Source organism: Urocitellus parryii, unplaced genomic scaffold, assembly GCF_045843805.1.
Source record: "Urocitellus parryii isolate mUroPar1 unplaced genomic scaffold, mUroPar1.hap1 Scaffold_35, whole genome shotgun sequence".
NCBI lineage: Eukaryota > Metazoa > Chordata > Mammalia > Rodentia > Sciuridae > Urocitellus > Urocitellus parryii.
In genome coordinates this window covers 2379414-2405455 of record NW_027553167.1, presented here as the reverse complement: position 1 = coordinate 2405455, position 26042 = coordinate 2379414, and the positions used below count along the sequence as shown (strand labels likewise).

At 39.7% G+C, this 26042-nt stretch overlaps 1 long non-coding RNA gene across 1 annotated transcript; it reads left to right on the top strand.

Moving 5' to 3' along the window:
- Positions 1 to 22978: 22978 nt before the first annotated feature.
- LOC144251981 (uncharacterized) lies at positions 22979 to 25707 on the top strand. Its single transcript, XR_013342847.1, has 3 exons — positions 22979 to 23032; positions 23383 to 23479; positions 25485 to 25707. It is a non-coding gene; the product is annotated as an uncharacterized LOC144251981 (long non-coding RNA).
- The last annotated feature ends 335 nt before the right edge of the window (positions 25708 to 26042 follow it).

Genomic DNA, 26042 nt, shown 5'->3' with positions numbered 1-26042 from the left:
GCCTGGTGGGTCTCAGGTGTAACACGGGGTCCTCCACCACCCAGCAGAAGCCTCACCCCTGCCATGAATCCTTTTCCATCACTTAAGACTGAACACACACACACTGAACTTAGCTCTAGCCCTCTGCAGACACAACTGGCAGGCATTCCTAGAAATAAAGGATAACCAGATCACCATGCTTACTCACATCTTCCTATCTCAGCTTCAGCCAAGGCACAATAGTGAAGCACTGTAGAAATGGCTGTCAGGTGTCCTACAGCCTGAGTGGCCTCTAGAACTATCAATAACGGAAACAGCAAACAGGTACAAATTGGTCAGCACACATTACAGCACCCATTGGAGAGGAAGCTTCCAGCATGGTGAGGGGTGGGCTTCTCTGGCCTCCCTGTCTCTGGCAGAGGAGGGGATGGGTAACCAATCAGGACAGGGACAGTCACCACTGTATCTGGGCATAAGCCAGGTGGCAGGTAGTGGGTGTCAAAGGACCACTCACAGGGCTTGCAGCATCCTCCTGCACTCTGGGGGATAGGGTGCCTTTCGAGCATGAGCAGCGGCATCTTGACCCCTGAAAAGTGCCAGTGGGGGAGCTGAGGGGGAGCTGGGAGCAAGATGTGTCTGTCACTCTGGTGACGGTGGAACATGGGCTGTTCTCATGGACCCCGAGAGGACAAGGCCACTCTGGAAGGCACTCCACCAAGGCAGAGACAAGCAGAAGTGACAACAGGGAGCAGAGGATGAGTGGCAGTGGTAACGCAGCAGGAGCAGTGGCTATGCCATCTCAGTGTCTGGTCTGAGCATCTGAAAAGTCCCCCAAGGTCCCCATGAGAAAAGTGTCAGCTGAGAGCATTCATCCCATCCACTGAGATCCTCCAACAGAGTAAACGGTAAGTCACATAACACTAGCTCCTGGACTCCTGCTCCCTCTGACCCCAGACTTGGAGAAGTGAGAAACTGAGGCGAGCACTGGGAAGGCCCAGGAGAAGTCTCTGTCCTTCTGAAGGACAAGGGTCCAGGCCCAGCACAGCCTCCTCCTGGAGAGAACATGGAGATAGGGACATTGCACTGGGCGGGACTGGGCATTACCAATTTGTAAAAGCACCAGGAAAAGCTATGATTTCTTAAAAAGCCAAGGTAGTTCTGGCTAAAACTAGTCAAAGGCTTGTTTTGAAGAGAGAGCTGGAGAAAGAAAAATCAAGTTGTTTCATGATTGTCCTCAAGGCCACTGCAGTAGGTATAACACTGATGAATCTGCTGAAAGGTGTAGGTCGTGTCCAGTGCTTACTAAAGCTTTCAAGGCACTCTGTACATAATGCATTATTTTTGTTAGATCTCGTTTAATTGCAAAAGAAAAAAATCGATACCCATACAAAGTAGTTCAAAGAAAAAGTGAAAGTTAAAAAGCAAGCAAGAAAGCAAACACCAGACAGATGCATTGTGGAGGTGACCTGGATTTTTTCTGAGCCCCTCTGGGCAGTCTAGGCTCTTGCCATACTACCACCCTGGACCTCTACTTAATGTCACATAAAACGGCCAAACCTACTTGTCACAAAAGCCCTAGGTACAGATGTAAACCACATTAGTGAATCCAAAAGATTTCTATAAATGCTTTTCTGAAAAACAAGCTATAACACATCAACCTTTCTATTCTGCTCCCAAAGTGCATCTCCAGGGTGCCAGCAACTTTTGTGTTGCTATTCCCTTTATCTCCTGCCATGAAGGCTCACAGACACCCTCCACTTGTCTGATAATTTCAGCTTCGGTGAGCTCTGTGAAATAATAACCAGTAAAGCAACCATAATCTCCATTCCTGCTTAGAAAGCGATTCATAATTCAGTAATTTATTTACTTGTTTTTCTGGACAAAATCAGGCGCTGGTTCTGCCTTACCTGGGAATTCATTTAGTGCTCCCTGTAGCCCCACAGCACACTCTCAGGCCCTACCCACAGAGGAGACACATCCCAACCATGCATTCCTCCTGAGAGTATCTGGCTGTCCACTTTGAACCACTTAACCTAATGGCTCCTGCACCTGTCCAACTGCTGCACTCAACAAGCAGTTCCTTGTGGTCAGGGAATACACTTGCAGCCAGCTGGGTCCGAGGAGTTGGCAGAGTCTTTCCTGAGCTTAACCTAGCTGCAGAGCTCAGTCAGTGGTCTCACTGGGTAGCAGGGCCCAGACAAATGCTTAGTCATCTATAGAACCCGGAAATAATCTCTGCCTGCCAAGGGAAAATATCTACTAGCCTTTCCAGGATCACAGGCCAGACTCAACAGTGACTGTGTTCTGCCAAAGAATACCTGCAAAAGCCAAAGATTTGGCCATTTCCATACATACACAAACTCTAGTGCAAGGTCCCTGGGACTGCAAAGATGCAGGAAATGAAAGAAACTATGAAGTCTCCAACAGTGGACCCTAAAGAAAGAGAAATCAACAAAATGACAGAAAAATAATTTAGAACAATCCTCTTAAAAATGTTTTTTGAACTTCAAACTGGGTGTAATTGTGCACACCTATAATCTCAGAGACATTGGGGGCTAAGGCAGGAAGATCACAAGTTTAAGTCCAGGCTAGGCAACTTAGGGAGACCTTGTCTCAAAATAATAATAACAATAAGAAGAAGAAGAGCTAAGGAGGTAGCTCAGTGGTAAACAGCCCCTTGTTTCAATCCTAAGTACCACATAAAACCACAAAATACACAGATGTGCATGTGCGCACACACACATACACACACACACATACATGATGTGTAATAAAAACTATTTAAATAAACAATCAAAATCCTAGAGGCAAACAATACAATGACTAAATGATAAAATGCAATAGAAAGCTTCAGTGGCTTTTTATGATCAAATATAGAGCATTTTAATGAATAATAATTAGGAACATCTACAGGAACCAAGGTACATCATTAAAATACTCAAGTTATGCATAACAGTAACTCAAGGAGAAAAAAAAAATCAGAAAAAAGGTCCAGAAATAGTATTTAAAGAAATAATGGATGAAAACTTTCTTGGCCTGAAGAAAAATTGTACTATCTAGGAAGACCATGGCAGTAATGTCACCTGATTCACTCTTACCTCTCCTTACCATGCCTTCAGTATCCCCTTCTTCACTGGCTCTGGTCATGTGACTTATCTGGGATAAAAGAACAATAGAAAAACGTAACAGAATCAGAGATTTGAAGAGAGCTTGCACTTTCAGAACTTGGTGCTTGTGGAGTCTGCAACCAGCAGACAGCAAGCCCAGGAGAGCCTATTAGAGGTCAAGAAACTAGAAGGAAGCCCCAGGCATCCAGTCATCCATGATGGGCTATGACAAACCAGCCCTTGCGTGTGGCCCTCCAGCTGACTTCAGACACATGAGCCAGCACAATTAAGATCAGGAGCCTAGTCTAAACTGGAATTTCCCAGGCACACCAAGCCCAGAGTTGCCACAGTCTGGCTGCAACAACAACAACAACAACAACAACAACAACAACAAAACGAGGGGGGGGATGACTGATGAGCAACTTGTGTAGATTGATACAGCAGGAGTGGAGCGGTTTATTGTAGGACAGGAGGGGTATATATACATTCCACACAGCTTATCTTAATTAACATAAACTAGATATGGCAGTCAAACAATAAAGAATCTCCACACTTAATGGCTCGCTGGCAAAATGCCAGGCGCCATCTTGACTTGCTTACAGACCCTAACACAGAGTGTCTTACTGAAAAAGGATAAATTAATAGTCACTTCCATTGACAGAGTTTTTCATTGGTTCTTTTTAGTTATATGTGGTAGTAAAATCCTTTTTGACATAATTACAAAAGCATGGGATATATCTTGCTCTAATTCAATCCCCAGGATCTCTCCTTGCCTACCCCTTTCCCACCCTCTGTTTTCTTAACTGAGCTTCCTGCCATTTACCCATCATCATTCACTGAGTTTTAAACTAGTTTGTTACACAGCCAAAGCTCAAAGATATAGGTGCTGTCCTAGGCTATGCAGGGGAATCCTGAGATTAACGAAAGAAGAAAGAAACTAGAGGATCCATAATGCAGCTGGAAAGAAAGACCTGTGCATAGAAAGTCACACATTGGATTAAAGCTAAGGGTCAAATGAGGGTGAAGTGTTCAAGGAAGTCCGCATGGAGGGGAACTTAATTTGTCCCAGAAGGACATCACTTATTCTTCTCAGCAAGCACCTATCCCATGTATCACAGGAACAAGGCGCCATGTGGAACACACATCTTGGGTTTAGTGCTTCTCCCGTGGCCACATCTCTTTGGTGGGAGCAGCATTGTTGTTCCCACTGGCTGATGTTATCAAGCATCTTGACCAAACTCACACAGAAAGGCAATGGGAAAGGCTTTCTGGCATTCACCCAGAACTTTCTAAAAAAAATTGTAATAAAATAAAATATGCATACTACTTAAAAAAAAAAAGAAAGACAGTGGCACAGCAGGAAGTGGAATCCAGGAAGTCTCGCTCTACAACTTGAAGTCTTCATCACAAAGTGTTTCTATATTCAGGGATAAAAGATTCAAAATCCACCAATGTCTTCTAATAGAATGATCCTGAACCCTCTTCGTCAGCTATGAGGCATATCCTTGAAGGAGCAACCATATGTTTCCATATTGAATACTTTATTCCCAATTCATTCTTTCTGAAGGAACCATTTCCCCATTTATTGTACCTCTGTTGAGGGGTAGGAGGAGGGAGACCTCAGTGCTTCATAATAACAGTAGCCAACAGAGAAGGGCTTCCCTCCTTTCCACAGAGACTTCTGTTCTCCAGTGCAGCCAGGTGGGAAAGGGTTAGAGGTGACCAAAATGCAAGAGAAAAAGACAAGAGCTATATCTGCCTGTTAGCATTTAGATGAAAAGGGGGTGGGGGTGGCAGGAATGACAACAGGTCTTTCCCTTTATAAATCTCTGAAAAAAACAATAAAAAACTTTCCCATGTCTTATTATTATTGTTGTTGTTGTTGTTGTTGTTGTTGTTTTGCTACCAAGAATTGAACCCAGGGGCACTTAGCCCCTGAGCCACATTATTTTTATTTTTTTATGTTGAGACAGGTTGTCACTAAATTGCTTGGGGCCTTATTAAGTTGCTGAGGCTGGCTTTGAACTTGTGATCCTCCTGCCTCAGCCACCTGAGCTCCTGGGACGCCTGTGTTGCCTTGCCCAGCTGTACATTCCCATTTTGTAGTAAATAGAGTGTCACTTCTTTGTACCTACAAACAGAGAAGGTAAATATGTTTAGTGAAATGACTTTTGATGGAGACTTTTATGTATGTTCATGAGACTATATTTGAAATGCACTGAGAGATTCTCAAACATGGGAGACACATACCAACAATAAATTGATTAGCAGTTCATATTTACTGTGCAGCAATGAAGGAGGCCATGATTTCAACCAACAGGCTAGAAGGGAGAATGCATCATTCCTACTGGCAGGGCCCCTTGTCCACATTTGTCCACTCAGGTTCTAAGTTTTCAGTCCACTGTCTCTGCCAAGAGGTTAGGTCCCAGGACATTATGTGGCCTTGAACTGGCTTGATTTTTTAGTTAGCCATACAGACTGCATGGATCATCATGCTCCATATGTTTAAATAGAAATTTTCACATTGGCTTTATTCCACTGTGTCATTTATCTATTTCTATTTAATAATAAATTGAAAAAATAGAAAAAAAAATTACTGGGCAGTTACTGAGTACCTTGAACTGCATTAATTTCTCTCCATGCACCATGTTAGTTAACCTTCTCAACAAGGCTACAAAGAAAGGACATTTTTTTTTAACAATACCTTTATTTCACTTATTTATTCTTATGTGGTGCTGAGGATGCAACCCAGTCTTTGCTTTTCTCTATTAAGTTTCTTAATGACCCTGATCTCCATCAGTGTTGACAGTTTTCCCAGACACCCTGACCAGTCTGTCTCAGTTCACACTCACTCACATGCTCATTAAACAATCTCTAATGAAATAATTAATTCAAGTCACTGTCATCAATGGGTGCTAACAACATTGAGAGACAAGTCGATGAGGAAATACACAATGAGGAATCAAGCTGCCAGGACAGAAACCTGATGATCAATGTTTGTATCACAAATCAGACAGCCAGACATTTCCATGAGATGATGCAAATGAAGTAGATGACACCACCAACAAATTAATCCTCTTCGAAAGACTCACCAAGAATCTAATCAAGCTTTAGTACTTGTTTCAGTTTATAGAAACACAAAAAAACAAGTGAAACAAGTTTTAAAAGCAAACTAGTTGCCAAATTCAGAATGTTTTATTGGACAAAGATTGTCAATTTTTGAAGAAATCAGTGCACAGGGGAAAAGGGTGAGGGAAGTAGATCTGTTCTCAATTTATAAAGCTTTAAGAGGCACAGCAGTCAAATGTGCTATGTGGGTTTTACTGGGATCCTGGTTGGAAGAAACTAATTGTAAAAATCCATTTTTTAATCTAATGAGGGATGCATTCAATGTGGGGGGTGAAGGGGTGGAGGTTCAACAGATCATTGGTGTCCCTTCCATTCTTTGCTGTCTGTTTTCTCAAATTATTTCAGCCACCCTTGAGTTGAAGGGCTTTCTGTAAAACATCCATTGTATTTCCTCTTCAGTCTTCAGTTTCAATACATTTTAGACAAGGTAGGAGCTTTCAGGACACTGCCATCAATATTTCTCAGTGAGAATCCCAACTCTTCTGTAATTAAATTGCCTTCTCATGCTAATTTGTGTGCCTCCCTATAATCTCCCTTTCCTCCAATTAAAAACATCACTCATTGACACTGCTTAAATAAAATTCAAAGCCAAGGTGAAGAAGTGAAAAGGGGCAGAGCACAGAAGCCTTCCAACTGGACTCTTTGCATAGTTAAGATATTTTCTTCCTTTAGGTCTCAGCACATGGTCACTTGGGATACAGCTGAACTCTGGGAAAGTATATGACAGAAAACTCTTTTACATTGGCCCCAGTCACTTATACATCTTGAAAACATTTTTTTAAATTGGAAAAGGAGGAGCAGGAAGTGGCACGTTAGCCTGTAATCTCAGTGACTTGGGAGGATGAGGCAGGAGGCTCATGAGTTCAAAGCCAGCCTCTGCAACTTAGTAAGGCTTTAAGCAGCTTATCAAGATCTAGTCTCAAAACTAAAACTTAAAAAGGTCTGGGGATGTGGTTCAGTGGTTAGGTACCCCTGGGCTAAATCCCTGGTACAAAAAACAAAGCAACAAAACAATACTGGAAAAAAGTATAAATAGTAGGGTTTCTCATCACAAATTTGTGGTCTAAAGCACTTCATCTCAGGTAAAACAGACTTTCCTCAGCAACTCAGTACAGAGATGAGATAATCCTTGGCTAATTACTGTATATCCTGTTTTAGTCAGCTTTTATGGGGGGCTGCGACCAAAAGACCTGACAAAAACAATTTTAAGGAGGAAATGTTTATTTGGGGCTCATGGTTTTAGAGGTTTAAGTCAATAAATGGCCTACTCCATTCCTTTGGGCTCAAGGTGAGGTAGAACATCATAGTAGAGGAAATCAGCTGGGGACGTGGCCACCAGGAAGCAGAGAGACACAGAGAGCTCCACTCTTCAGGGACAAAATATATACTCCAAAGACACAGCCCGAGTGACCCACCTCCTCCATCTCCACCCTACCTGCCTCCACTTACCACTTAGTAATCCCTATCAGGGGATTAATTCAGAGATTGTGCTAAGGTCCTCATAACCCAATCATTTCACTCTAAGCTTTCTTTCATTGTCTCACACACGAGCTTTTGGGGGACATTAATTTCTAAACCACGACATATCCCATTGATGTTACAGAACCAAAAGAAGTAGAGTCCACTAGAATAGTAACACAAAATATGATCCCTCACATCTTCTCATATGATTTTAGAAACTCAAACACCCAACTTCAAAATAATGAAATAATGGTTTACATTCAAAACTTAAGATGGAAGGGGATAGGAAGAGGAAACGTTTTCCAAAATGTTTTGAAATAGCACGATGTCTCATGCTTTTGATTGAGATTTTAAATGTTGGTAAATCCTAGGCAATTGATTCTTATCCGCCTTCTCCGTCCTTTGGTTTATTTTCCCACCCTGACCCTCTTGGTGATTCTGTTCCCCCTATAATGAAGACAGGCTTCCTAATTCTTTCATTAATGTTGGCCTCTGGAGTCTGATTTATCCAGAATGGCTGTTGTAATATGCACAATTTAATAGGGAAGGGAAATAGCTAATTATACATGTTATCAAAGGAAGCCAGGGAGTGCCTGGAGAAAAGGTACATTTCTATATTTCAGAATCCCATATTGTAGCACAGAGTCTCAGGCCTATGACGATGAACTGTATGGCTAATGTCAGTCTTGCCCTAGCCAGAAAACCTTCCATAGCCAGCCCCCCGACTTTTGCTTGCCTTGCATTTGTTGTGGATGAGATAGGAAATGGGTCCCAAGAAATCACAAAGGGCACTCAACTATTCCAGTTAGTTCCCAAATTGTCACGACTTCTGAAAAAAAGTAATGACACAAGTCCTTATATTGACATGATATAAGGAGGAATGTGTAATCATGGAACCAGCTAGAACTCTTAACAGTGCCCATGATGTTGGCCAAAGGAAGAGCCAACTCCAGGCAGGCATTCTGCATTCCTGCCTTCTCTCTGCCCTCCCACTAAAGTTCTCTCATATCCTCTCTTCACACTCTTGGCCAAATCCTCTTACTAGATATGAGGCATCATTGGACATTAAGGATGCCTTAGCCATTAAGGATGCCTGAGGCTGGAGTTCATTAATTTATAATGGAGCATACAACTAGTAATGGCAGAACTGATAAGTGTCAGCAGTTTTAAAAGTTATTATTATTTTCATCATTAGCCAAAACTTGTTTTAGGAGGACAGACCAGCCTGAGCTAGTCATCCCGTGTCAAGGGTGAATCGATGCCGACAGGGAGAAAAGCAGGAGCTCAGAAGCAACAAGGTCCATTTGAGTGAGGTAACTGGAGGACAGCAGAACAAACACCAGGCTTACCTTTTTCTTGGTGGTAAATGCTATGCATGGGTGTCTCCTCCTGTTTGTAGTTACTTCATACTTCTGCAAGGGAAGCCAGTGGTTGCTAGAGCTATGGAAGATGTAAACAGTTGGTGTGTTAAACTCAGAGCACTTCGGTAGAATAAAATTTCCAGAAAAACCCAATTATACTTCTTCTTTTTTTTTTGTGGTGCTGGGGTTTGAACCCAGGGCCTAGTGCATGCGAGGCAAGCACTCTACAAACTGAGCTATATCCCCAGATCCCTTCCTTTACTTTATCATCGCCTCATGAAATTCACAGCTGTCTTCTATTCTAATAAATGGAAGACATTGTTTTCCATTTATTCTGCTATTTCTTAGTTCACCAAGTGGTAGAACCAAGGTGGTGATATAAAATAAAGGAGTGATGACCCCTATCCAAGGTTGTGGCATCCTTCTTAAGATTTTCTCCATCTGACAGCTGCTTAATGATTATTATTCCCATTTCTGGTGTTTGAAATTTTACCATGAGCTTAACTCCTCAAGCATGAGCATCAAAAGGCTTTTGTAGCACTGTGGATGAAAAGGGAAGAGGGTGACAAAACCCATAAAGGGCACTTAACTATTCTAGTTAGGCTCATCCATCTGTAAAGCACACTTCTGGGCCCACATGGACCAGCAGAGCCTGGAAAATTCAGATCTAGAATTACATTGTGGTTTCATCATAGAATAGTGGGAACCTGATGTTCATTTTACTTCTTGGGACTACCTCATTTTTCTCATTTGTAAAATAGGGACGATAATACATTAGAGTTCCTGACACATGAAATTGCTTAATAAATCCCAACTATTGTCAATACATGTGCAAAATGGGATAAAGATAGCTACTGTAGTGATGAATACTAACCAATACAACAGGACACTCTAAGTCTTGTGGCTTAACACGAGGAAAGCTTATTTCTTATGTCATAGTCCAGTACCAGTGTGGGGGAAGGGCTCTGTTCCACATGGTCATTCAAGGATCCAGGCAACTTACAGGGTGTGTCTCCACCATCTTCTAGAACGTCACCATTCTCTGAATTTAAACCAAAGATGCGGAAAGATGGCCAGAAAAAGAGACAGAATAGGTCAAAAGCGATCCAGTCTTGAGCACCTTTGCTCAGAGGTGACAAGCCTCATTGCTGCAGGATTTCTCTTGCCTCATCACCCCGAAATGCAAGGAGGCTGGAGAGGTATCTAGTGGTATGCCTAGGAAGAGAAGGAGAATACAGATTCTGTAAAGCTTTTGCAGTCTCAACTAAATGCATCTTGAAGAACTGTGCTGAGAAGGAGATTAGATGTCTTGTATTAAACAAACAGATGACATCCTGTCCAAGTGTCAGCCTCCATGAATGGAGCCATGGCTGCTATGAACCTCAAATCTCGGGGCCAAGGAAGTGAGGTGTTTACAGCACATTGGGCAAGAAGAGCAAAGTTTCAAGCTACCTTTTTAGTTTATACTGATCTTAAAGTCTTCACAGACCCCAAGGTGGGACAAGCTTTCTGCTCCTTTTTATAGTGGGCATCCAGAGACCCGAGACCCAGCAAAACAATGTCAAGGCTGCCTCAGAGCTTCAGGGCTCTTAGAGAAGAGAAACAACCAAACAAAATAAAGAAAAACAATACTGATGTGCACTGTAAGGTCTAAGGGAGTTCCAAATGCTAACTTTTTTTTGTATTATGAAAATATTTTATCCTGCTTCCCTTGCTTTCTGGCTATGAAACCTTGACACATTATTTGAATTCCTGAAATTTCCAACTTTTCCACTTGTAAAGAGAGGGTGATGGTGGTTGTAAGGATGAAATGAGTAGAAGGAACTGTTGGTGAGCAGCAACAATCTGTCAATCTTAGATGCAGGGCTGTCCTCCCCCTCCTTCTCTTTCTCCTTCTCCTTTTTCTATTCCTAACCTGATTATTATCCTGTTACCATCTATGCATGAAATTGATGCCTACATTAAGTATGCATTGTACAGTGGATCCCTTTATGGAGGACATGCTCCAAGTCCCCTTGTGGGAACTGGAAACCAAACATAGTACTGAATTGTAGACGTACCATGACTTTTCCTATGCACATACATCTATGGAAAAGCTTGATTTATAAATCAGGCTCAGAAAGACACCAACAATAACTAATGAGAGAATAGAACAATTATAAGCAACATTCTGCAATAAAACTTATGGGAAACCATGGAAAGTGAAACCTCAGCTAAAAGGAGACTACGGTGATTACCTCAGTGATTTTTCTCTTTGGCCATTTTATAATATGGGTGTTTCTTTGCTAGCTGATATGGTCAGAAAAGCCTGAACTGGCTCCAGGGAAGGCTCATTCAACACTGGTTCTGGCCCGTGCTAACTGTGGTGGACCCTCCCGCAATTCTCTCTTTGTATTTCCTCATCAGCAAAAAACCCTCATAATAACATTCATTCCTAGCAATAAAGGGTTGTGAAGATTTGTGGTGAATCATTTGTTGCTGCACTTGGAATAAAGATGAATGCTAATTTCCTTGCCCTTTATGAATTTTTAGGTGCCCTAAAAATATAGTCAGTGGCAAAATCCTAGAACCTCAGAGGAATTAAGAAACAGAATAAATTGAAATTTTTATTGATCAATGCAGTTCCATGGTGTTTTATCTGCCTTTATTTTAAGCCAAGTAATTAAATATGAATGATCCAGGAAACCCTTGGAACATATGCAATGCATGTAATTCCTGGTTGACCCAGTGAAAGAGAAATGAGGAATGAATGAATGAATGAATGAAGCTCTTGATATTGTGAACAAACATGGCACATGGTGACAAATCACAAGTTATCAAGAAAACTAAATAATTCTACTTATTTTCTTTATTCTGAATTTCTAATCCTTTTCTTGAACAATAATTTACCTCCTGCAAAACACAAATTGATTTATTCAGTGTATTTTTACCATGGTAAAATATATATAGAATACAATTTGCCATTTCAACCATAATATATATATGTAATTTATATATGACAGTGGAATGCATTACAATTCTTATTACACATATACAGCACAATTTTTCATATCTCTGGTTATATACAAAGTATATTCATACCAATTCATTTCGTTATGCATGTACTTTAGATAATAATCATCCTCACATTCCACCATCATTTATAACCCTATGCCTCCTCCCTTTCCCACCAACCCCTCTGCCCTATCTAGAGTCCCTCTATTCCTCCCATGTTCCCTCTCCCTATCTCACTATGAATCAGCCTACTTATATCAAAGAAAACATTCAGCATTTGTTTTTGGGGGATTGGCTAACTTCACTTAGCATTATCTTCTCTAACTCCATCCATTTACCTGCAAATGCCATCATTTTATTCTCTTTTATTGCTCAGTAATATTCCATTGTGTATATATGCCACATTTTTTTATTCATCTACTGAAGGGCATCTAGGTTGGTTCCACAGTTTAACTATTGTGAATTGTGCTGCTATAAACATTGATGTGGCTGTGTCCCTGTAGTGTCCTGTTTTTAAGTCCTTTGAGTATAGACCGAGGACAGGGATAGATGGGTCAAATGTTGGTTCCATTCCCAATTTTCCAAGAAACCTCCATACTGCTTTCCATATTGGCTGCACCAATTTGCAGTCCCACCTGCAGTGTATGAGTGTACCTTTTTCCCCACATCCTCACCAACACTTATTGTTGTTTGTATTCATAATAGTTGCCATTCTGACTAAAGTGAGAAGAAGTCTCAGAGTGGTTGGTTTGTTTCTTTTTAAAGATAGAGAGAAGAGAGAGAGAGAGACAGAGAGAAAGAATTTTTTAATATTTATTTTTCAGTTTTTGGTGGCCACAACATCTTTATTTTATTTTTATGTGGTGCTGAGAATTGAACCCAGCGCCCTGTGCATGCCAGGCAAGCACGTTACCGCTTGAGCCACATCCCCAGCCCAACAGAGTGGTTTTGATTTGCATTTCTCTAATTGCTAGTGATGATGAACATTTTTTCATGTATTTGTTGATTGATTGTATATCATCTTCTGAGAAGTGTTTGTTCAACCATTTTTTAATTTAACAATTTAGTGACATTAAGTATCCTCACAATGTTGTACAATCATCATTATTATTTCTAAAACTGTGTCCTCCTAAATAGAAACTCTGTACCTATTAAGCACAAGTTCTCCATTTTCCCCTTCTCCCTCCTCTGGTAATATCCAATTTGCTTCCTCCCTCTATATAATTTACCTTGTTGAGATATATCATGAAAGTAGAACTGTAAAGTCTATTTTTGGCTGGTATATTTCACTTAGCATAATCTTTTTAGGGTTCTCCTATGTTGTAGCTTCTGTCAAAATGTCATTCCTCTTTATGGCCAAATAATACTTTATTATATGTATTACATTCTGTTCCATTCATCTGTTGGTGACACTGAGTTGCTTCTATCTTTCAGCTGTTGTGGATAATGCTATAATGAACATTGTTATAAAAAATATCTTTTGGGTCCTTGTTTTTAATTCTTTGTGGTTCACTTCTACCTAGAGGTGAAATTTCTAGATCATATGGTTACTTTGCTTATCTTTTTTGAAAACCTGGCTATTATCATTTGGATCTGGAATGTTCTAGAAAGGCTCATGTGTCCCTGGTGCAGCAATGTTCAGAGTGGGGCTTTTGGAAAGCCACTGGACATTAATGAGTTCCTAGCTGAATGGGCTATTAAGGAGGAGAGGCACAGTAGGAGATAGTAAGTCACTGGAAGTATAGCTTCAAATGATATATTTGGTCCCTGGACTCTTCTTTCTCTCCATGTGCTTCCCAGCTGCCATGAAATGAGTAGCTGTGCTCCACCACATGTTCCCCACCATGACGTTCTGCCTTGCCAAAGGCCAAAGCAATGGGGCCAAGTTACCATCAAACTAAAACCTTCAAAACCATGAGCCAAAACAAAACATTTCTCCTCTCAGTTGATTTTCTCAGGTATTTTGTCACAGTGACAAAAGCTGACTAACACATTGGCAAACTGTCTTCCCTAATGGCCGCACCATTTTACATTCCCACCATTCCCACAATGTACTCCGATTCTCCACATCCCTGTTAACATGTTACTATTCACAGATTTTTTTTATAGTCACACTTTTAGTGTAAATGCAATTTCATTGCAGTTTCAATTGGCTTTTCTCCAATGACTAATGACATTAAACATTATTTTGTGTGGTATTTGTATATCTTCTTCAGAGAAGTATGTGTTCAACTTCTTTACTCATTTCTAGTTCGGGTCATTTATTTTTATTTTTTGTTATTGAAGGCAATTTGGTTTTAAATACGTTTTCAGTGCATGGTAACTGGTTCTAAATGAAGTATATCATCAAACATTTAAGTTGTTTACTAATCTGTAAAATTTAGAGTGACAGATGTTCAAACTCTTTGTAGCTTTGTCAAATTTTTGTTTTTCTATTAGTTTTGCTTTACACATTTTGATGCCAGGTGGTTTGATACTTCAGTGTTCATTGTTGATTTGATTTCTTGGTGTACTAATCTATCATTTTATCAATATAAAATATTACTTTTTTCCCTTTTAAACTGAGTTTGCTTAAACTTTCCTTTGCCTATAACTGTATCCTGATTTTTGTGTATATTTGTTTGGTATATTTTGGCCAACCATTCTTCTCAAAGTTTGTATTGTTTTACTTTATGTATATCTCCATGTACAGTTTATAAACAGGATTTTAAATTGTTATCTAATCTAAGAGAACTTTTTTTTTACTCTTCCCTGTCACCATCATTGATGTATTTGCAGGAATTCCTGCCATTTGTAATGTTTTATTTCTGAAGTCTTATATTTCTTCCTCTTTCTATTTCTTTGTTAAATGCTTAAGTTTTCTGTTTTAGTTTTAGTTTTTCTCTCTTTTGCAGCTTTTAAAGTTAACATCTCATTTCTTTTTATTCTGCTAGGGGTTACCCTAATTTGTTTACAAACTCAAGATGAGGAACTTATTTGGGACTGATGATTTCCAGTTTGAAGGAGTTAGACATGGTGTTTGTCCCTGACCTCCATGTGAGTGGTATCTGTCATCTCAAGATCTTAACTGACATTGTTCTCTCTCCTGGGAAGTGGGACGCATTCCCCTGATTGCAAACTGATACCTAACCATCCTTTAGCCTCGGCTTATATATTCCTTCCTTGGGAAGCCTTTCCTGGCTCTGATGCCTCAGCAAAGTGCCTCCTATGTCCTCCCAAAGTGCTCTGTCCTTAGCCTGTTGCAGCAGATGCCTCAGTGATCCATAGCTGGTTCTCCCTTGCTGTTCCTGAGGCAGAGGATACTATGCTTTGTTTGCTGATCCATCTCAGCATCTTGCTGCATTGCATGGAAGGCCCACCAGTCTGCATTTTAAACTTATCCCCTGTGCAGTACTGTTTTGAGGGCTGGAGTCAAGGACTCACACTAACAAGGTGAATTTGGTAGAGACAGCTGGAGTTCAACCCTTGGGCAATATTTCTATATTTCAGAGAAAGACAGTTTTACTAAAAGAATGTTACTTCAGTTCCTCCCAGGTTTTTCATGCCCTAACTAGTGAGTCTGCCTTGCTCTTGGTCCATTTGTAGACAATTGCTGGAGGCAAATTAGAAAATAGGTAACTCCCAGGCCTGCCTGGCCCCAGGGCGGCATGAAAGACCTGGGGGAGAAAACCTGCCTCTGTGTTCCTACTGCAGCTAAGTGCTATGGCTTAAGCTCAGTGAAGGCATCTAAATTTCCAGAAAGTACATCTGGGGTCAGACATCATGTGGCCGTTCATCCTCACCAATCTCTGACATAGACAAAGCGTGTTCACATGCTCTAGTCCTCCTGCCTGTCCTTAGTCACCTCCTGCACTGAGAGGTAGAGCAGGACACCTGGGGGATGGGTTGTGGGAAGATCTGGGCTCTGCTTCATGTGTGCAGCCTTCTGAGAGCTACACTCTCAGTTACCTAACCACAGCGATAAAGAGAATGTGTAGCAGGGATCAGTGAAATCCGGACGTCCTATGGATGATTCTCACACTGAGAGTTCTACTTATGCTTCAAAAGTGCCACAGAGACTGTGTATAGGTAGGTGAAAGTGAAGGTGGACATACAGGAGAAGCCAGGGGCGTTAAAGACAATCTCACCTGCTTCAAAAAATCGCTAGTGAAATTCTAATTTACACCAGAAGACTTAATGTCTTTTCCTGATTTGAAAGCCTTTTGCTACCTATGTGTTCTTTTTGTTAAAAAATAAAGATGAAAAATAAAAAATGAAAAAATTTATAAAAATGTGACTCAAGTGGTTAATTAATTCCCAGTGTTGGAAATTATGGTGTTTATATTCAGAACTACTGTCTTTTCAATATTAGGTTTGGAGCTTGTTGGGTGTAACTACCTACCAGTGTAGTGTAGTACTTTTGTATTTTCTTTTAATTCCGAATCCTAGAATCAGATTATTTTACCTCTTTGGGGAAATTTTATTTGTGTAGGAATAGTGGTTTCAGTCCCCTTCCCTTCACTCCGATGGTGAAGAGTGGGGTTCATTCTAGGTCAAACACAGGACACCTGATGCTGGACAGATGAGAGGGACAGCAATTTGCTAGTCATACACACAGCCTAGCGAGAGGCATGCTATGCCATGTGGGTCACATTGGGATTGCACTCAGGAACAGAAGGAATAAAGGATTGTGGGAAGCAGGATTTGAAGTATCAAAAGGGTGGATGGAGGAGCCACGGGTTCCCAAGGGAGGCTGGATTGGCTTATTTGAATAATTCCTCAGGCTGACAGAGAACTAGGACCCTACTAAAGGATAAGCAGGAACTGTGCCTGCTGTCTATGATAAGGAGCATTTGGCTGGAAGACTTTCCCACAAGTAGAGTAGGGAGGGGAACTTGCTATTAGACCATTCAGGGCATTCCTAATTTTAGCAGATGACATGCAGCATATATCACAGAGTCTTACTTTCAGGTGTTACACCACAGTATAGAACAACTGTGCAACTCCAGAAAACATGATTACCCCCTTGTTCTATGAGGTAGAACCCAGGCAGTCTTAAGCATCCTAACTGCAGAACATAGAGGCAGGAGGATTGAAATTTTGAGGCCAGCCTAAGCGATTTAACAAAATCCTGTTTCAAAATAAACTTTTAAAAAAGTGATCGGGATGTAGCTCAATGAGAAAATGTTTATCTAGCATGGAAGAGGCTCTGTATTCTGAAAAAAAAAATGAAAAAGAGATGTAAATTCTTGCTCTCCCTCCAGGAAACATTGCATTCAAATCACAAGAAAAGGCATAGGAATCTGAGTTTCAATAAGCCTTTCCAATGATTCTCATACTTGCTAAAGATTGCAAATTGCTTTGGAGGACATTGTGATAGTTGCTCTCAATCTAAGTTATGCAGAAAGAAGAGAGTAGTTAGGAGAAAAAAGGTGGCTAAATGCCAAACAATTCTTCATTTCCCATACCTCACCCACAGGTAGATTTTAAGCCTGTTCCTTTAAGTAAAATCCTTCATATAATGGAAAATATAAATATGAAATATAATATAAATATGAATGGAAACTCTATTGGCAGTATGGTTGCAAAGTGGTAGGAAAAGAAGTGAGATTAATTTTCAAGGAAAACATTTTTTTTTCATAAAAGAAATCAAACTGATGATACATGTCAAACTGATGATACCAAAGTAGAGGAAGAGAGATAAAGTAAATACAATAAAATAAGGTTTGTTTTAAGCTGATAAGTCTAACCTGTTGAGCATTTCTGCGTGAGGAAGAACACCACCATGGCTGTCTTAGCAGTGTCTAAAATAGGAGAAACTACAGGAAGTAAAGTAGTCCCTCCTGATCCATGGGTTCTCCTTCCATAGTTTCAGTTAGCTGAGGTCAACTACAATCCAAAAATATTAAATGGAAAATCAAATAAATAAGCAAAAAATTTTTAAGTTTTAGATTGTATTCTATTCTGAGTACTGCAATGATCCTGTCTGCTCTGACCTGCCTTGGATGTGAATCATTCTTTTGTCCAGAGATTCCATGTTGGATATGCTACACACACATTTGTCACTCAGCAGCCTCGGACATCAGATTGACTGTTGCAGTATTATAGCACTTGTGTAGTCGTGACCCTTATTTCATTTAATGATGGTCCCAAAGTACAAAAGCAGTGAGCAGTGATGCTGGCAATTGGGAGATGCTAAAGAGAAGCCATAAATTATTTCCTTTAAGTGATAAAATGAAAGTTTATCATAGATATGTATGCATAGGAAAATGCATAGTTTGAGAGTGTGTGTGTGTGTGTATATATTTTTTAAGGTTTTTTTTTTTTTTTGTAGTTTCAGATACCCATTGTGGTCTTGGAATGTATCCTTTGGGATACATCTTGGGATGAGCCTACTATACTTTCAAGTTTATAGAGCCTGTGCTTGATACCATTAAAGTAGGTTTGGGGACAGAGAACTGGTTGGAACTAGCATTGTTTAATGACAACAATTTTCTTTGAACTGGTAGGCACAGCGAGGTGACCTGAAGTGAACGTGTTGTAAGTCTTGGTAAGAAATACAAATAAAATTCAGGAACTCGTTTACAAAAGGTTCCCTAATATTTTAGATCACCTAGTTTTATTTTAAAAATAGATCTTCAAATGTTCAAACATTTCTAAAACCTGATTTATGATGAGCATCAAAGAGCACAACTGTGATGATGACATACTTTTCAATTCAATATCAGCTTTATCCCCCAAATCCCATAGTTTTGTTACCTTGAATATATATAAACAATTTATAAATTTTGTGAACTCTGATTTGCTTTGAATTGATAGAATATTGCAATTTATTTGGAAGCAATTATGCATTATTTTGTCCCAGGCAATTGAAGAATAGTTATGTTCATAGGTATCTGAAATTAGGACAGTATTTTTTCATGATGCTAATTTGTATTTGTATCATGTTTTAGTCAACTTTGCATCACGGAGACCAAAAGACCCAACAGGAAGAAAGAATCTAGAGGAGGAAAATTTATTTTGGATCACAGTTTCAAAGGTTATTCCATGGTCAACCGATTGCATTGCTTTGGGCTGGGGGTGAGGCAGAGCCCTTCCTGGGTGGAAGGGCATAGCAGAAGAAGGCCAGGAAACAGAGAGAGAGAAAGCACTTGAGGGCAAGGAGCTAAGAATGACATAGTCCCCAAGGGCACCTGTTAATCCATTCAAATTATTAATCAATCAAATGGAGCAATCACTGATGAGGTTACAACTCTCATAATATTGGAATTTTTCTCTCTGAAGATTCCTGCATTGAGCTTTTGGAGGACACCTCATATTCAAACCATAAAATATTATTGTCTCAAAAACAAAGTACTACCTTCAATATTGAACTTTCGAAGTTGGTATTTCATTTTCAATAATGTCTGATGTAGTATTTTTGATAATATGAGGTTTAAAAAGTTGTGCTATGATTATATAAATCATATGGAAAAATGGAACCACTTATGGAATCAACCTAACTCCTTATCTATTTGAAGCATCTCAGGCTTGAGAGGTTCTTCTGACAATCAACAGATGTGACCTTCCTTTGTTTACAGGTACAAAAAAAAATAGGCATAACAGTAATAAAAATGATTTTAGAAGTGTCCAAATGACTAAATCTTATTATTTTCATTTGATCTGAATGATAGGTCATGCCTTAGAGTGTTATATAAATACACTTTCAGCAGAACTGTTTGTATTTAAACAACCTCCAGGCTTGATCTCTTATAAATACAATTTTCAATCCTTCTTCTAAGGTTCATACATGTTGCATCTGGAAAATAGGTAGATGTAATCATTTGCACCTGTGTGTCACATCTTCCTAGAGGCCATGAGTGAAGGTGATAATACAAAGTGAAAAATCTGTAAAGCCCAGCCCAGCAGCTACACCTGTTAATCAGATTACTTTACTAGAAAATGAAAAGTCTAGGACAAACAACAAATGTCCACAAGACCTGAGGACCACAGAGATAAACTGGAGCTGTCCTAGGCCACCTCTACCTTCACCTATACCTACATTCATCTTTTTATACATAAAGGTCTTTCCATTTGCTAATGGTCCAACTAAGATAGGCTCATCCCCTGGCCTTGTAAAAACCCAATGCTCTCTCCAAAATGTCTGTGAAACCATTGCCTTGCATTTTCCTGGTCACCGCTAGCCCAAACTTTCTGAATCTTCTAACTTGTTCATCATACTTCTGTTTTGGTTTTGGTTTTGGTTTTTTGATCACACTTTGGCATGAAATGAAATCCAACTCCTTTCCTGATTCCTACACAATAAAAAACTTTTTGTGTAGATATTACTGATAAATTTGGATATTAAAGGGTAAAGCAAACCACTTATGTTTCAAGCAACTTAAAATTAAATATTTTTATATCCTTGTTTCTCAACTTCCTGGTGTTTTGCTACACTTCCTGTTGCCCTTTCCAAAACAAGGGATATGAGTCCAGCACAGTGGTGTGTCCTCCTAAAAGCAGGGCAAGGGCTCTTCTCCCAACTCTTGTTCTGCTTCCTGACCTGGACACCTAAGCTACACTCCTCTAGCCTCGCTCATCCTTCTCTTGACTCTGATGTCTGGCAACTGCCCAACAAATGTCTCCAGGTAGCTTCTCTCTGTACACCCACAGCACATGGTGAGCCCTGGCCTTATGCACAGACAGGTATAAATCTCAGTTTAGGTTTGCATGGAGACACAGCCCTTGCACCTATTTTGTTTTCTCCAAGATTCTTAGCTAACAGTGAATGTGAGATATAGCATGGGTGTAGCGGGAACTTTTGGAGAATACACTATCACATTAAACATACATTTGATTCTGATATCCTTCAATCTTGGAAACTTCCATCCATGAAAAAAAGAACCATAATATTGAAGCAGGAGGTATAATTTAGTAGGCTTTTTCTTGGATTTCATTTTAGTATTTTACGTTTGATGTTTTTTATTAAAAATACTTATCTTACACTTTGTCACAAACACTTGTGTATTTGCAATATCTCTGAGGCAAAATTCAATAGATAGCTATGAAACAGAATTTTAGAGCTAGAAAAAGTAAGTCACCTTATTTAAAATTTGGGACGCAGATGAGTGATGTGTCAAAGGAACAAAACCTTTGGTGACTGAATGGGTGATGTTTGGTCCTCCTGCCTTGCCATCCTCACTGTTTGGTCCAAAGGAAGATAATGCACAATGAAGTAGTCATCTTATCACAAAAAGCCTCCTTACAGCTGGTTCCACAGTTATCATATTTATTGAAAGAAAGGAAACATCCACTTATTAATTCCTTGGAAGGCCGACCATCTGCAATTTGGCAAACATAGTTAGGGAATATTTTTATCTTCCTAATTTAGTAGGACAGCTGTAACTAGAAGCATTCGTTTATAAATATTGAGTGTGTCTTACTAACAATGTGGAATTGTTTTTAATAAAATAAACACATAAGCTTTGGGATATATTTTGCCTAATAAGATAAATATGAAGTTATATGAAAATCATAGACTACTTCAGTCAGGTTTATAGAAGAAATTAAAAATATGAGTATATAACTATGTGGACTTTCCCTTTTCCTCTCACTTTTCTAGTGGGTTGTAAGAGAAATATAATCCAAGGGAATTCACTGCAAAATTGTTAGTATGAATAAGAGACTGTGTGAGGTTAAATGGATTAAAAACAATAATTAAAGACTATAGATAATGAACATGTTTTTTTTTTTTTTAATGGTTGTTAGAAATAGTAGGGGGAAAGGCCTAACTAATAATAGCAACAAAAACTAACTAGAATGAATGTTATAAGATAGTTATTTCGATAAACTATAAGCAGAGACTTGGAGTAAGAGTAACTTAATACAGGAAGTGGTGTTCTGTGAAGGCTAAAGCGGTGGTTCCTGGGCCCCCTTCGCCTTTCCCCTACTCTACTCCACCATCTTGGCTGTAGGTTCATCTTCCCATTTATGTCATGGGCCAGGACGGTTGCTCCAGTTTTCCCCATCACATCACATTCGTGTTCATCAATTTTTGATTGTGGAAAACTGAATTCACTGTGGCTGGTTTAGACTTATATAACTAGGTTCTGGCATATGAAAGGGTTTATAAAATCAGAGGCCAGGCTAATAAAACAAGCTCTGGGTTAAGATTTCAGGACCAATTCCCAAAGTCACCTGAAGGAACTGAGCCACCATGGGAACTATCACCCTTTCTGGGATAAAGAAGCTGTTTACCTGATTGGGAAGCTGCCCCTCTACTTGCTGGCTACTGCACAGACTGTCTCCAATCACATATCCTCACAGTCCTGCAATAATTGGGAAGCTTGTGCCACTGTTGCTGTCTTAAAAACCAAATGGTTTTGCTTCAGTCTCCACCCATGACTCTTAACAGAAAGTCTTTGGGTAATTCTTCCACACAAGCACAAGGGGCTTGCCAGCAAAAACAGCTGGAACAACACTTCTGCATTCTGTGTTATGCACACCTGCCTGCCAAATCGCCCGCTTATGCACCTGGTGGGTCAAACACTCACCACACAGAAATCCACAGCTGTCAGAAAACTGGGCAAGATCCTTTCTAGCTTTGAAATATAGGAAGACACACAAGAAGGAGATTAGAAGCAACAAGTACCAGTTTGCCACTGCACCAAAATCTTTCAGACAAAAGGAAGGAGAAAGGAAAGGGAAGGGGGAAAGGACATTCTTTCTCAGGAGATCAGCTGCCTGCAGAGACTTCTCCAGAGGCCCCACCCGGTGATTTTCATTTGCTTTTCATTATCCTCTCCTGGCTTCAAGGGAGACAAAGAAATAGAATTTTATCTGCATGCATTGCCTTTCAGAGAAGAACTTGTGTTGGTTTTAGTTAGAAAGAAGCAGATAAAGGAGACAACGGCTATTTGGCAGGATATTGATCGACCGAGCTGAAGTCTACTCTTTTGCTTCTTAACATCAATTCTCATTCTTCTTTTCTTACAGAAAACTCTTCAGCCCTTTCCCAAGAAGATATTCTAAGGTCTCATCCAGGTAATACGCCAGCTCCTGGTTCAGGATCTCTGGGTGAAATGGAACCCCTATGGGGTCTGGATGTGGCTTCTTGTGAACCAGTGAAATTTTTTTTTTCTAAATAGAAAAAAAAAAATTTGCTGCCAGAGCTTGATGATGGAGAAACAGTGGGATGGTGATGACTGAACTCTTCCTTTCAGAGAGGGATAATGAGAGCATTCATCAGTCACTGTTCCATAGCAATTATGAAATCCTGCTGGGGAGGATTAGCCAGGCCCCCTGCTCAGGCAGAGCAGTTTGCTCATCTGAAGTTCTTTGCTCCAGGAGGTTTCTCCCCTGCTGGCTTCCTTCTGAGTTTGTCTCTTTCACAGGAGGCCATTAAAGTGAATAGCCAACATATGCCAACAGCTACAATCTTCCTACATTTACCCTACAGCGCCTTGCAGCCTGCCTTCCAAAGTACAACAGGTGAGAGTTTGACCATGAGTTTGCCACTGCATTATCTGAGTCAATAACTGACCAGATGGTAGCAGGTGGCTTCTGAGTGCCCATAGCTCAATTGCTCTTCAAAGACTAATGACAAGTGTTTACCAACATGAAAAAAGTCTCTGAGCTTTACCACAAAATGTAAAAGACATAAGTAAATAAAAATAAGTTCCCAGAGGAAAAAAATTGCAGTGGATAAACATATTCCCCGCCCATATGGATTTAATGCAATTTGAATTCCAGGACTAACATTCTAGCTTGATTCTTTGAAAACTCACAAGGTTATTCTAAAGTTATGTGAAAAAAAAATGTATGAGAACAAAAAAGTCATTTGAAAAGAAGAAAAAAAAATGTTCACAGAAACTCACGCATGAATATTTATAGCAGCATTATTCATAAGAGCCAAAAGGTGTCTAAACAGCCTAGGTGCCTATCAAGAGGTGAATGGAGAGCAGCATGTGGCACATCCATACAATGGGCCATTATTCAGCCATGAAAAGAAATGAAGTACTGACATATGCTACAAACTTGGATGATCCTCAAAAATATTATGTTATGTGAAAGAGGTCAGACACAAAGGTTTACATATGGTTCCTTTTACAGGATATGATGAGGAGAGGCAAATTCACAGAAACAGAAAACAGATTAAAGATCACCAGAGCCTGAGGAAAAATGGAAGTGGAGTATGATTACTTAAGGGGTTTAGGATGTTTTATGGGATGATAAAAACTTCGATACTAGAAAGAGCTGGTAGTTGTAAAATATTGTGATACTACAGAATTCTGAAGTTAAAATGGCTGATTGCATGTTATATGATTTCACCTCAATAAAATAAAATAGAAGCCATATGGGAAAATGTTTGATGGTTCCTGGAAAAATTAAAAATAGAACTACCATATGATCCAGCAACCTTACTACTGGGTATATCTCCAAAGGAAAGGAAATCAATATGTTAAAGAAATATCTGCTCTTCCATGTTTATTACCACACTATTCACAGTAGCCAAGATATGGAAACTACCTAAAAGTCCCCAGATGAACAGATAAAGAAAATATGATACATACACACAATGGAATATTGTTCAACCACAAAAAGAAAGACAGACTGTCATTTATGGCAACATGGATAAGACAGGAGGACATTATGTTAAATGAAATAAGCCAGGCTCAGAAAGACAAATATCACATAATCTCACTCATTGGTACAATTTAAGAAAGCTGATCTCGTAGCAGAGCAGAAGAGCAGAAGAGTAATTACCAGAGGCTGGGGAGGGTACCAGATAGGGGAACTGGAGAAAGGTTGGTGAGAGGGTAAAAATTATAGTTAAACAGTAGAAATGATAATTTCTGGTTCTACTGCACATTAGAGTTGCCAAGTAACAATATTGCACTGTCTATTTCAAAATAACTAAAAGGGAGAACTTTGAATGTTCTCATCCCAGAGAAATGACAAATGTATGAGATGATGGGTATGCTAATTACCCTGATATTGTCATTATACAATATATACACATATTAAAACATCACACAGTACTGCATACATGCATACAAGTATTATGAGTAAACAAAAATTTTAAAAAATTGGGAATGAGAATGTTATAAATGGATATGTGGTTTCCCCAATAGCTAATATGTGAGACAAAGCAAGAATATTCTGATGTGAAATGATTAAATCAGGAAAGTTACAACCTGATCAGTGAATTAACCCACTGATATGGATTTATCAATTCTTGAAGTTTTCCGGTGGAATGTTTTGTTGGCAGGTAGGGCCTGTAGCTGGAGGAAGTAGGTCACTGGGGATGTGACTTTGGAGTTTATATTTTGTCCCTGGTGAACAGAGTGTGCTCCCTCTGTCTCTCTCCCTGCTCCTGCGCTCTCTCTCTCTCTCTCTCTCTCTCTCTCTCTCTCTCTCTCTCTCTCTCTCTGCCATGTCCCGGGCTGCTTTCCTCTGTTATGCCCATCTGCCATGATGTTCTCCATCTCCTCAGGCCTAGAGCTACGGAATTGGCCAACAATGGACTGAAATTCTGGAACTGTGAGCCAAAATAAACATTTTCTCCTCTAAGTTGTTCTTGTCAGGTCTTTTGGTCACAACAATGCCAGGCTGACTAGACAGAAGACAAGCCACATGTCCTGACATGGACACAACTCTAACATGAATGGTTGTGGAAAAGGCAAGGTACACAACAGTGTATATGGTGTGTTTCATTTTTGTGGATGGAAGGGGGAAAATAAAAATAACCTTCAGATTTACTTTCTTTGTGCATAAAAAATACTGGATAAACCAAGGCACCAGCAACAGTGGTTTCCTAAATAAGGAGTGAGATAGGACTGATGGAGAATGTGATGGGAGCAACATTTCTTAATGGGTGCCTTTTTATGTTGTGATCTTTTTATCCCTCGTGACTATAGTTCCTATTCGGATGCAGTAGATTTTCAAATAAAACTATGATAAAGAAGTCTGAGTAAGGTGGTGGTGTTCTCAAGCACCATCTTTGAATATGTCTATTTCATATCATATTGTGTTAAAGGTTTCAACCGGTTCT